Here is a 12,593-nt window from a genome sequence, read left to right as displayed (position 1 = left end):
CAGCCTTGATGTACTCCTTTTCCTATTTGGAACCAGTCTGTTGTTCCATGTCCAGTTCTAACTGTTGTTTCCTGGCCTGCATACAGATTTCTCAAGAGGCACATTAGGTGGTCTGGTATTCCCATCTCTTGAAGAATTTTCCACAGTTTCTTGTGATTCACACAGTCAAAGGCTTTGGCATAGTCAATAAAGCAGAAATAGATGTTTTTCAGGAACTCTCTTGCTTTTTCCATGATCCAGAGGATGTTGGCAATTTGATCTCTGGTTCCTCTGCCTTTTTTAAAACCAGCTGGAATATCAGGGATTTCATGGTTCATGTATTGCTGAAGTCTGGCTTGGAGAATTTTGAGCATTACTTTACTAGCATGTGAGATGAGTGCAATTGTATGGTAGTTTGAGCATTCTTTGGCATTGCCTTTCTTTGGGATTGGAATGAAAACTGACCTTTTCCAGTCCTGTGGCCACAGCTGAGTTTTCCACATTTGCTGGCATATTGAGTGCAGCACTTTCACAGCATCATCTTTCAGGATTTGAAACAGCTCAACTGGAATTCCATCACCTCCACTAGCTTTGTTCCTAGTGATGCTTTCTAAAGCCCACTTGACTTCACATTCCAAGATATCTGGCTCTAGATTAGTGATCACATCATCATGATTATCTGGGTCGTAAAGATCTTTTTTTGTACAGTTCTTCCGTGTATTCTTGCCACCTCTTCTTAATACCTTCTGCTTCTGTTAGGTCCAGACCATTTCTGTCCTTTATCGAGTCCATCTTTGCATGAAATGTTCCCTTGGTATCTCTAATTTTCTTGAAGAGATCTCTAGTCTTTCCCATTCTGTTCTTTTCCTCTATTTCTTTGCATTGATCGCTGAAGGAGGCTTTCTTATCTCTTCTTGCTATTCTTTGGAACTCTGCATTCAGATGCTTATGTCTTTCCTTTTCTCCTTTGCCTCTCTTCTTTTCACAGCTATTTTTAAGGCCTCCCCAGACAGCCATTTTGCTTTTTTGCATTTCTTTTCCATGAGGATGGTCTTGATCCCTGTCTCCTGTACAATGTCACGAACCTCATTCCATAGCTCATCAGGCATTCTATCTATCAGATCTAGGCCCTTAAATCTGTTTCTTATTTCCACTGTATAATCATAAGGGATTTGATTTAGGTCATACCTGAATGGTCTAGCGGTTTTCCCTACTTTCTTCAGTTTGAGTCTGAATTTGGTAATAAGGAGTTCATGATCTGAGCCACAGTCAGCTCCTGGTCTTGTTTTTGTTGACTGTATAGGGCTTCTCCATTTTTGGCTGCAAAGAATATAATCAATCTGATTTCGGTGTTGACCATCTGGTGATGTCCATGTGTAGTCTTCTCTTGTGTTGTTGCAAGAGGGTGTTTGCTCTGACCAGTGCATTTTCTTGTCAAAACTCTATTAGCCTTTGCCCTGCTTCATTCCGCATTCCAAGGCCAAATTTGCCTGTTACTCCAGGTGTTTCCTGACTTCCTACTTTTGCATTCCAGTCCCCTATAATGAAAAGGACATCTTTTTTGGGTGTTAGTTCTAAAAGATCCTGTAGGTCTTCATAAAACCGTTCAACTTCAGTTTCTTCAGCATTACTGGTTGGGGCATAGACTTGGATTACTGTGATATTGATTGGTTTGCCTTGGAGATGAACAGAGATCATTCTGTCGTTTTTGAGATTGCATCCAAGTACTGCATTTTGGACTCTTTTGTTGACCATAATGGCCACTCCATTTCTTCTAAGGGATTCCTGCCCGCAGTAGTCGATATAATGGTCATCTGAGTTAAATTCACCCATTCCAGTCCATTTGAGTTTGCGGATTCCTAGTATGTCGACGTGCACACTTGCCATCTCCTGTTTGACCACGTCCAATTTGCCTTGATTCATGGACCTGACATTCCAGGTTCCTATGCAATATTGCTCTTTACAGCATAAGATCTTACTTCTATCACCAGTCACATCCACAACTGCGTATATGTTTTTGCTTTGGCTCCATCCCTTCTTCTTTCTGGAGTTATTTCTCCGCTGATCTCCAGTAGCATATTGGGCATCTGAAGGCAATGGCACCCCACTCCAGAACTCTTGCCTGGAAAATCCCATGGATGGAGGAGCCTGGTAGGCTGCAGTCCATGGGGTCGCTAAGAGTCAGGCGTGACTGAGCGACTTCACTTTTGCTTTTCACTTTCATTCATTGGAGAAGGAAATGGCAGCTCACTCCAGTGTTCTTGCCTGGAGAATCCCAGGGACGGGAGAGCCTAGTAGACTGCCGTCTGTGGGGTCGCACAGAGTCAGACACAACTGAAGTGACTCAGAAGCAGCAATGACCTGGTGAGTTCCTCTTTTGGTATCCTATCATTTTGCCTTTCATACTGTTCATGGTTTCCTCAAGGCAAGAGTACTGAAGTGGCTTGCCATTTCCTTCTCCAATGGACCACATTCTGTCCAATCTCTCCAGCATGACCTGCCCATCTTGGGTTGCCCCGTGGGCATGGTTTGGTTTCACTGAGTTAGACAAGGCTGTGGTCCTAGTGTGATTAGATTGACTAGATTTTTGTGAGTATGGTTTCAGTGTGTCTGCCCTCTGATGCCCTCTTACAACACCTACCATCTTACTTGGGTTTCTCTTACCTTGGGCGTGAGGTATCTCCTCACGGCTGCTCCAGCAAAGCGCAGCTGCTGCTCCTTACCTTGGACCAGCGGTATCTCCTTACCCCCGCCGTTCCTGACCTTCAACGTGGGATAGCTCCTCTAGGTCCTCCTGTTCCTGCGTAGCCACAGCTCCTTGGGTTGCTCCTCCTGGCCGCCGGCCCTGGCCTCGGGCATGTGTGGCTCCTCCCAGCTGCCGCCCCTGGCCTCGGGCTCGGATGGTTCCTAGGGTCACCGCCCCTGACCTCGGACGTGGGGTGTCTCCTCCCGGCCGCCGCTGACCTCAGATGCAGGGTAGCTCCCCTCAGCCTTTCCTGCACCATAGCAGCCTGGCACTCGAGGCCGTTGCCCCTGACCTCGGAAGTGGGGTAGCTCCTTTCATCCGCGCTTAGTGCGCAGGCTCGCAGTAAATTACCAAAATCTGAAAAGTTACGTAACCTTAGAACCATAAAGAAAACATAGGAGGAAAATATTTTAATGCGTTGTGTTTGAGGAAAAAGGCAAAGACCATCAAGTGCAAAGAACATAAGGAAAGACTTCTTGTGAAGAAAATAACAAAAACAATATTAGCTTGCAGTTGGACTTTGAATTGCTATTGTGGGAAACAAAGAAAAATGATGCATTTAATATCATTCTGAGCCTTCTTACCAGTTATAGCTCACTATAATAGGACAGTTAAGCTTTCTTGTGATGTCCTGGTTAATACACAAAATTTCCAGAAAGGAACAATATAGTATGTATGACTTTATCCATATGTAAAATGGCTTAGTATTAATTAATTAACACAAAATGACTATAGAAAAAATAAAAAACCGTGATTGAAAATATTCAATCAACAACTTCCACCACTTTCATATCCCATTTTCTATCCCCAAATTCTCCTCAGAAACTAACAATCTAGGATTCTCAAACACCTACATTTTATGAATACTAACATGATTTTTATACATATGTGCATGTATGATCACACACACAATCAGAAAGCAGCAACATTCATTCTTATTTAAGAACTTTCTAAGCACTACACAAATTGACTACTTCACTACTTTTATCCAAGAAAAATTAAGTCAAAGTAGAAATTGGCACAGACAACAGATATAACAGTCAATCCATAGATAATATAGGAGAAGACTTGGGTTAACTCCCTAGAGAATTTAAGCAAGATAAATTACAGGCTTCCACAGAATGCATTAGAGGTATGTCAGCCATTGGCAGATGCTTTTAAAATGAAAGCCTTGTTCAAAATGAGGGATTAGTGTGACACTACAAGGGTGCCAAGTAGCACAACCATGTCCTGGAATTGCAGCAACTGCTTTCATCTCAAGGGTGGGAGCGGTTGACTTCCTGGAAGATCTGTGGTTTTATCAAAATCAATGTCTGAAAACTATGGAAAGAAAAGAGAACAAGTACAACATATTAATGTTCACCATATGACAAACCATATGCCAGCTACATTCCTCAAGCCATATTTCCAAGGGACACTGATAGAAGAACTAATGGAGAATCCTGCAACGTATTTTATTTAGGAAAACTCAAAGAACCAACATTTTTGCTTAGCTGTCACTATGGTTAGGATAGTCCAACAAGGCACAGCAATGTGTCTGGTATATTCTACCATACTAAGCATCTAAATATTTTTCATACGAAACCAGGCCTTCCTTATTATGAATTTTAAGCTACAAAAGTGAGATTGAAAACTAAAGGAAAAGATCACCAGAAATCAAGTCATTTTCTTCAAGTCCTCTTTTATTTTAAATTCTCACAGAAGTAATTAAAGAAATAAAATAACAGGGAAAAGTCTGTATGAGCATTCAAAGCTAAAAAAGGGAACCATTGATTTTTCAAACACTTACAGTATGCTATTAGTTTTCCAGTGCTGTGTAAAAACTTAACCACCAACTTAGTGGCTTAAAATAACATCCATTTGGTATCATATTATCTGTAGTCCAAGCCTGGCTTAGTGGGAGTCTCTGCTTTGAATCGCAAGGCTAAAAATGAGGCATCAGCCCGACTTAGTGGCAGAGGATGAGATAGTTAAGTAACATTACTGACTCAATGGACATACGTTGAGTAAACTCCAGGAGATGGTGAAGAACAGGAAAGCCTGGCATGATGCAGTCCATGGGGGTCACAAAAAGTTGGACATGGTTTAGCAATTGAACAACAACAATAAGCCTGCCTTAATTCCTTTCTGGAGCTTGTGTTTTTGTTTTCCCAAGTTTATTCAGGTTACACTCTCCTATCCCAGATCCTTGACCTTCTTTATAGGAAGTTCACAAATGTTCTCAACATAACTGTCACTTTCATCTACTGGCAAGAAAGTATCTCTCTTATCCTTCAATTTTTTTTAAGGGCTTGCCTGATTAGTCAGTGGCAAGCAGGTTAATCTCATTTTCTATTAGTTCAGGGTCAACTGACAAGTGATGTTGTCATAAAAGTGATACCCTGTCATATACACAGGTCTTACCCACTTTAAAGTGGAAACAATTTTTATAGGTTGTTTTCACCGAGGCATGGGAATCCTGGAAGGCATCATAGAAGTCTACCAACCATAAGATCTTAATGAAGAGTATAAGGTAAGTAAGAAAATACTTAGGGAAGAATTAACTAGTCTTGGATTCATTGTATTAGAAATAGTGGAAAGAAAAAGTAGTGGTACCCAATATAAAATTTAGTCTGGTATGCTGTTGTTGTTGTTCATCCACACAGTCATGTCCTACTCTTTGTGACTCCATGAACTGCAGCACACCAGGCCTTCCTGTCCCTAACCATCTCCCAAAGTTTGCCAAAGTTCATGTCCATTGCATCAGTGATGCCATCCAGCCATCTCATCCTCTGATGCCCTCCTCTCTTTCTGCCCTCAATCTTTCCCAGCATCGGGGACTTTTTCCAGTGAGTCAACCATTCACATGAGGTGAGCAAAACACTGGAGCTTCAGCTTCAGCATCAGTCTTCCCAAGGGACTCATGAGAATATTTTAGAGGGCCACTAAAATGCACACCATGTGCTAGGGCTTAGATCTTGAATAGAGAGAGAGAGGATTCCCAGCAGAGTTCATGGTTTTTCCAAGACATTGGGGTTCCATAAAGAGGGACAGGACTGATGAAGCTAGACTACTTTAATGCAGTCTTCTTCCTTTGCCTAAGAACTGTTCACTATCACCTTCCCTATGATAACTCTAAGAATCTTAGAACTTTATATCTTAACTTTATCACCATTTTCCTTGCTTTAACTTGTGCAGTTACTTTTGCAGAAGGATGGATAAAAGCATTTTCCATCTTTGACTCATGTAGTCAGTACTACATACTGAAATTGAATGGGAGAATGAGGATGGTCGTTTATTAAGTGTAACTTTAAAATTCCCTTGTTTAACATCTCTATATAAATGCTTTATGAATTTAAATTTAGAAAACAAAATTCATTTTCATTCTGTCTTTTAAATTTGTCTGGCCTTTGAACAAGCTAGGATCAAATTTGCTATTTTAAATAAGTAAATAAATAAACAGAGTATTGGATCTCAACACATGCATGCATTATTAGGGCTTACTTTGAGAGAGAATTAAGATTTATAAGTACATCTTTTTAAATTAAAACCCTTAATTATTTCCATTGGAGAGAAAACAAGAAGTATTTTTTTCTATCATCTTATAAATTTCCTTTCAGATAGCAACTATTTTAATTGCTAAGCATTTCACTTTTGTTTAAAAATATTCTTGCATAAAATTAATAGAATAATCTTCTATTGTTTACATTATCATATTACAGAAACAGAACTATACTTTGGGATTATTAAAAGTAATCTATTTGACATTTCTTGTTTGCTATAAGAAAACTTAACATTCACATTGCCATAAGCTCTTCAAGTGAAGGCTCCAGTATTTTGGTCATCTCATGTGAACAATTGACTCAATGGAAAAGTCCCTGATGCTGGGAAAGATTGAAGGCAGAAGGAGAAGAGGGTGTCAGAGAATGAGATGGATGGATGGCATCACTGATGCAATGGACACAGACTTGGTGTGCTACAGGCCATGGAGTTGAAAAGAGTAAGACACAGCTGGGCAACTGAACAACAACAACAAAGAGGGCACTGAAACAAAAATCAGTACATATGTGGAAATCATCCACACCTAACTTGTCTAAAGAAAAGGTCTTCAGGTACAATAAATTACTTAAAATCAATAAAATACCTTAAACAATATCTATTCCATCTTATTCTACAAGATCTAGATTTTCTATTTCCACTTGGATCTGGTTTGGGGTAATCTGGCCCAGCGGATATTCAGATGAGTCAGGAGCAACCTAGCTTTCCACTAGTCTCTAGCATTTAAGAGCTTTGATAAGCAAGAAGAAAATAAGAATAACTAGAAACACTAGAAATCAGCATAATTCCAGTCTCCCAAATAGTGACAGAAGTGTGTATTCTGGGCCTACAAGCAAAATTTTGCCAAAGTTCCCCACCCTCTACCTCCAGTTAATCCTGCTAATACCATGGAGAAAAGAGGGGTGGGAGTGGGCTGAGTGCTCAAATGCTTTGGATCTTCCTGAAGGAGTTGTGCCATGAATGGCCCTCTCATGAAATAACTTATCCTATAGTGATTAGATTGTACTTTGTGGAATGACAATTCTGTAAGACAGAGATAGGGTCCCAGGCAATAATTCCTTTAATCCTCAAAGGTTATCTGATGTCCTTCAGAGATGCCACTGAAAGATCATCAGTAATAATCAAATTGGAAAGATTACTCTTAACTTTATAGGAAGGATCTATTTCATTTTTATTTCATTTTCTAAACAAGAATCTATAAGACTTAGAAAAGTCAACTCTTCTGAAGGATTAGATTCTTTTTGTGGTTGGTTCTTTATTGAACTCATTTTCAAAAGGCTGTTTGATTTCTAAGCCACAGTTTCTGTGTGTTTGTTTGTACGTGAAATGATTCATCAACTGCCATGTGCCCCTCAGATAAATTTAAAAACTGTTCCCCACAACAGCCAGAGCCTTATTTTTAACAGAAATAATTGAAAAGGCACTAGGGTCTTCTTGAGAGCTCTAACTGTGCCATTGCAAGAACACCATTTCCTGAATCAAGTCAATAAGACAACAGAATGAGAAATAGGTTCTGAGCGACATAATTTTTCAGGGGAACAAGCAGATACCAGGTAATATTTGGAGTATATTGTGTGATCTTCAAAAACAAGAGGAACTATATAAAATGTCCTTCTCAACCAAATCCAGTTGTTTACCAGCAACATTTTAGGGCTCCATCTGATTGTTCATGATTCCAATTATTATAGGAAAATAAGTCATGTCCTGCTTATTGAAATTCCTTTTATTATATAGTGACAACATTATATATTCTGTTGTTGTTTAGTCGCTAAGCTGTGTCTCACTCTGAGAGCCCACAAACCTGTAAGCCGACCAGGCTCCTCTGTCCATGAGATTTCCCAGGCAAGAATACTGAAGTGGGTTGCCATTCCCTTCTTCAGGGGATCTTCCTGACCCAGATATCAAACCTGCATCTTCTGTGTTGGCAGGCCGATTCTTTACTAGTGAGCCACCTAGGAAGCCCTTATCTATTCTGACAAATCTGCTATTAACCCATGAAGATCTGTGGGGAAATGATAATTATCACCATATGAGAACTAGGTTTCAAAAAGCATTGCTATTACTTTTAAAAATCCATGTGTATGCTTTTTGTGACTCCTTTATTTCAGCTATTCAAGCAGGAAACATATACTCTAAACCTGATAAGGGGAATGAGTTTATTTGAATGAAAATGTGATATTTTATAACAAGCAAAGCAAGAAAATGAGTATGCTCTTACATATTTAGCTATCTGAAGCAAAATGCACTCCTGAGAAAACTGGTAATGGGGACAGGCACAAGCAAAATACGGGTAGTATAATTCCAAAGCTGCAGCTTGAATAGCAATTAATTTTATTGACTCGTGCATAAAAGTATGTAGCTCTTGATTTATTGAAGATCGTGACTTGAACCATTTGGTTTGTCACTTCAACTCTTCATTTATTTTGCTTTGCCTGTACCTTCCTTCTCTCCCTTTATTCTCCCCCGCCCCCTATCTAATTCACTGTAAAGTCTTATTACTAGGAGAGAAGATTGTAAAATGAAAGTGGTATTGGCGAGAGTGAGAATAGGATTATTTTTCTCTCCTTAGGCTGAGTTGTGACTTCAAGTGGCAGAGTAGGAAAACTTAGGAATACCTTGTCCTAGATTCCTAACAAAATTGCTTTGCAACATTTTCTAAGACCAATTCATTAACAGGAATAGAGCTTATTCAGAAAGATTTTGCTACCCATAGCCCATATTCTTTTAAAAGATACAAATGAAATGATCTGTCAGACTCTTCAGTCTGTTTTCTAACCAGATAAAACTGTTAAACTATAGAGTTTCCTTTTGTCCTTAACCTGTTTTTGCACAAACAACCTCAGTAAAATGGTTTACTGAGGACATCAAAGTTATAACATGTCCTTCGGCGTTGTAAACATAAAAATATCCCAACTATCTTATAGTAATCACCTCTGAAATTATACTATTAGATCCTGTTAAAACTGTTGCAAATGAGACAAATACACTTTTTATTTAAAAGACCATTTTGCATTTTATTTTGTTTTCTTTAATTGATGAATTTTGAGCATTTAATCCCTTATAATGATGCCATGTTCAGTTCAGTTCAGTTCAGTCACTCAGTCGTGTCCGACTCTCTGCAACCCCACGAATCGCAGCACGCCAGGCCTCCCTGTCCATCACCATCTCCCAGAGTTCACTCAGACTCACATCCATCGAGTCCGTGATGCCATCCAGCCATCTCATCCTCTGTCGTCCCCTTCTCCTTCTGCCCCCAATCCTTCCCAGCATCAGAGTCTTGTCCAATGAGTCAACTCTTCACATGAGGTGGCCAAAGTACTGGAGCTTCAGCTTTAGCATCATTTCTTCCAAAGAAATCCCAGGGCTGATCTCTTTCAGAATGGACTGGTTGGATCTCCTTGCAGTCCAAGGGACCCTCAAGAGTCTTCTCCAACACCACAGTTCAAAAGCATCAATTCTTCGGTGATCAGCCTGCTTCACAGTCCAACTATCACATCCATACATGACCACAGGAAAAACCATAGCCTTGACTAGATGGACCTGAGTCCGCAAAGTAATGTCTCTGCTTTTGAATATGCTATCTAGGTTGGTCGTAACTTTTCTTCCAAGGAGTAAGTGTCTTTTAATTTCATGGCTGCAGTCACCATCTGCAGTGATTTTGGAGCCCAAAAAATGAAGTCTGACACTGTTTCTACTATTTTCCCATCTATTTCCCATGAAGTGATGGGACCAGATGCCATGATCTTCATTTTCTGAATGTTGAGCTTTAAGCCAACATTTTTGCTCTCCTCTTTCACTTTCATCAAGAGGCTTTTTAGCTCCTCTTCACTTTTTGCCATAAGGGTGGTGTCATCTGCATACCTGAAGTTACAGATATTTCTCCTGGCAATCTTGATTCCAACCTGTGCTTCTTCCAGCCCCGCTTTTCTCATGATGTACTCTGCATAGAAGTTAAATAAGCAGATTGACAGTATACAGCCTTGACGTACTCCTTTTCCTATTTGGAACCAGTCTGTTGTTCCATGTCTAGTTCTAACTGTTGCTTCCTGACCTACATACAGATTTCTCAAGAGGCACGTTAGGTGGTCTGGTATTTCCATCTCTTTCAGAATTTTCCGCAGTTTGTTCTGATCCACACATTCAAAGGCTTTGGCATAGTCAATAAACGTATATTCTATCATTTCCAAATTGTCCATGTCTGTTTATATAGAAATAAGATATAAAATGGATGACAGAAAGCATATTGAAAAGACTGAAAGTAACTTCTTGGATATGTAAACAGATAGCTGAATTAGTTTCTGACCATCACAATGATAAATGGTGTTCTTATTTCAAAGGCTTTAGGTCAAATAAATAAAATCCTGTTTGCTCCATTTCTTCTTACACTTTGGCTTCTTTCTCATAAATTCTATGCCATATTACTATTGAAGAAAAATTAAATAATTCCCTAGAATCTAAAGTAGCCAAGTTATAAACTGTATTGTGTCATCAGTTTTCCAGGACTCCTAAATAGTTCTAAAAGCAAGTGTATTTTTGATATATCCATTTTATCTGTTATATATATATATATATATATATATATATATATATATATAAACTTTTTGTTGGTAATTATCTTTACTATAGCAATAGGAAAATCTGTTCTCTCTCTGTTTTTTTTTTTCACTAAGTTAAATATCTGCCTTTGCTATTTTTCAAAAAAACTTGTGCTTAAACTCAAGTTCTTAATCAGTTCACTTCAGTCGCTCAGTCGTGTCCGACTCTGCGACCCCATGAATCACAGCACGCCAGGCCTCCCTGTCCATCACCAACTCCCAGAGTTCACCCAAACTCATGTGCATCAAGCTGGTGATGCCATCCAGCCATCTCATCCTGGGTCATCCCCTTCTCCTCCTGCCCCCAATCCCTCCCAGCATCAGGGTCTTTTCCAATGAGTCAACTCTTCACATGAGGTGGCCAAAGTATTGGAGTCTCAACCTCAGCATCAGTCCTTCCAATGAACACCCAGGACTGATCTCCTTTATCATGGACTGGTTGGATCTCCTTACAGTCCAAGGGACTCTCAAGAGTCTTCTCCAACACCACAGTTCAAAAGCATCAATTCTTTGGCGCTCAGCCTTCTTCACAGTCCAACTCTCACATCCATACATGACCACAGGAAAAACCATAGCCTTGACTAGACGGACCTTAGTTGGCAAAGTAATGTCTCTGCTTTTGAATATACTATCTAGGTTGGTCATAACTTCCCTTCCAAGGAGTAAGCATCTTTTAATTTCATGGCTGCAGTCACCATCTGCAGTGATTTTTGGAGCCCAGAAAAATAGTCTGACACTGTTTCCACTGTTTCCCCAGTTAGTAATTGAAACTCAATAAAACAACCAATATATGAATATTTCATGTAGTATACAGGCATACCTTGTCTTATTGTACATTGCTTTACTATACTTCACAGATACTGAGTTTTTTTACAAATTTTCTGGCACGTCTATTTTGAGGAACTCTACTCACACCATGTTTCCAACAGCATTTGCTCACTTTGTGTCTCTGTATCATGTTTTGGTAATTCTAACCCTAACTCTCACTTTCAATCAAAAGCTAAAAATGATTAAGCTTAGTGAGGAGGGCATGTCAAAAGCTGAGATAGGCTGAAAACTAGGCCTCTCTCACATCAAACAGTTAGCCAAGTTGTGACTGCAAAGGAAATTTTCTTTAAGGCAATTAAAAGTGCTAATCCAGTTAGTACATAAACGATGAGATAACAAAACAGCCTGTACAGATCAACCAGTTACAACATTCTCAAAGCCTGATCCAGAGCAAGGCTCTAATTCCTCTTCAGTCCTATCAAGGCTGCAAAAGGTGAGGAAGCTACAGAGAAAAATCTGAAGCTAGCAGAGTTTGATCCATGAGGTTGAAAGAAAGAAGCTATTTTTGTAACACCAAAGTGCGAGGTGAAGCAGCAAGTGCTTATACACAACCTACAGCAAGTCATCCAGACGATCTAACCAAGATAATGAATGAAGGTGGCTGGACTAATTAACAGATACACAGGGAAGAGGAAATAGCCTTACACTGGAAGAAGATCCCATCTAAGAGAAACGTCAATACCTGGCTTTGAAGCTTCAACGGACAAGTTGACACTCCAGTTTGGGGCTAATGCAGCTAGTGACTTTTAGTTGAAGCCAAACTCCATTCACCATTCCTGAAAATCCTAAGATGTCTAAGAATTATGCTAAGTCTATATTTCCTATGCTCTATCTGTGCTCTATAAATGAAACAACAACAAAGCTTGGAAGACACAAGCATATCTGTTTGCAACATGGTTTCCTGAATA

The 12,593-nt window shown here is 39.6% G+C and overlaps 1 long non-coding RNA gene across 2 annotated transcripts in view; it reads left to right on the top strand.

The window, feature by feature from the left end:
• The window catches only part of LOC138438804 (uncharacterized), a 141,170-nt gene that overhangs the window by 70,507 nt on the left and 58,070 nt on the right, over positions 1–12,593 (top strand). For both annotated transcript variants that reach the window (XR_011256472.1, XR_011256473.1), the window contains exon 2: positions 5,158–5,237. This is a non-coding gene — a long non-coding RNA (uncharacterized lncRNA). The remainder of the gene's footprint in view (positions 1–5,157; positions 5,238–12,593) is intronic.

This window comes from Ovis canadensis, chromosome 4 (assembly GCF_042477335.2).
Source record: "Ovis canadensis isolate MfBH-ARS-UI-01 breed Bighorn chromosome 4, ARS-UI_OviCan_v2, whole genome shotgun sequence".
NCBI lineage: Eukaryota > Metazoa > Chordata > Mammalia > Artiodactyla > Bovidae > Ovis > Ovis canadensis.
This window is presented reverse-complemented; position numbering and strand designations above follow the sequence as displayed.